This window comes from Lepisosteus platostomus, chromosome 8 (genome assembly GCF_059453375.1).
Source record: "Lepisosteus platostomus isolate fLepPlt1 chromosome 8, fLepPlt1.hap1, whole genome shotgun sequence".
NCBI classification, from domain to species: domain Eukaryota; kingdom Metazoa; phylum Chordata; class Actinopteri; order Semionotiformes; family Lepisosteidae; genus Lepisosteus; species Lepisosteus platostomus.
This window is the reverse complement of record NC_142618.1, coordinates 15992947-15994453: the sequence shown is the minus strand read 5'-3', so window position 1 is coordinate 15994453 and position 1507 is coordinate 15992947.

Below are 1507 nucleotides of genomic sequence, written 5' to 3'. Positions count from 1 at the left end.
GGTACAGTGCCTTGCGAAAGTATTCGGCCCCCTTGAACTTTTCAACCTTTTGCCACATTTCAGGCTTCAAACATAAAGATATAAATTTTTTATTTTATGTGAAGAATCACCAACAAGTGGGACACAATTGTGAAGTGGAATGAAATCTATTGGATTTTTGAAACTTTTTTAACTAATAAAAAAATGAAAAGTGGGGCGTGCAAAATTATTCGGCCCCTTTACTTTCAGTGCAGCAAACTCACTCCAGAAGTTCAGCGAGGATCTCTGAATGATCCAATGTTGTCCTAAATGACTGATGGTGATAAATAGAATCCACCTGTGTGTAATCAAGTCTCTGTATAAATGCACCTGCTCTGTGATAGTCTCAAGGTTCTGTTGAAAGCGCAGAGAGCATCATGAAGACCAAGGAACACACCAGGCAGGTCCGTAATACTGTTGTGGAGAAGTTTAAAGCCGGATTTGGATACAAAAAGATTTCCCAAGCTTCAAACATCCCAAGGAGCACTGAGCAAGCGATCATCTTGAAATGGAAGGAGTATCAGACCACTGCAAATCTACCAAGACCTGGCCGTCCCTCTAAACTTTCAGCTCAGACAAGGAGAAGACTGATCAGAGATGCAGCCAAGAGGCCCATGATCACTCTGGATGAACTGCAGAGAACTACAGCTGAGGTGGGAGAGTCTGTCCATAGGACAACAATCAGTCTTACACTGCACAAATCTGGCCTTTATGGAAGAGTGGCAAGAAGAAAGCCATTTCTCAAAGATATCCATAAAAAGTCTCGTCTAAAGTTTGCCACAAGCCACCTGGGAGACACCCCAAACATGTGGAAGAAGGTGCTCTGGTCAGATGAAACCACAATCGAACTTTTTGGCCACAATGCAAAACGATATGTTTGGCGTAAAAGCAACACAGCTCATCACCCTCAACACACCATCCCCACTGTCAAACATGGTGGTGGCAGCATCATGGTTTGGGCCTGCTTTTCTTCAGCAGGGACAGGGAAGATGGTTAAAATTGAGGGGAAGATGGATGCAGCCAAATACAGGACCATTCTGGATGAAAACCTGTTGGAGTTTGCAAAAGACCTGAAACTGGGACGGAGATTTATCTTCCAACAAGACAATGATCCCAAACATACAGCAAAATCTACAAAGGAATGGTTCACAAATAAACGTATCCAGGTGTTTGAATGGCCAAGTCAAAGTCCAGACCTGAATCCAATCGAGAATCTGTGGAAAGAGCTGAAAACTGCTGTTCACAAACGCTCTCCATCCAACCTCACTGAGCTCGAGCTGTTTTGCAAGGAAGAATGGGCAAGAATTTCAGTCTCTCGATGTGCAAAACTGATAGAGACATACCCCAAGCGACTTGCAGCTGTAATCGCAGCAAAAGGTGGCTCTACAAAGTATTAATGCAGGGGGGCCGAATAATTTTGCACGCCCCACTTTTCATTTTTTTATTAGTTAAAAAAGTTTCAAAACTCCAATAGATTTCGTTCCACTTC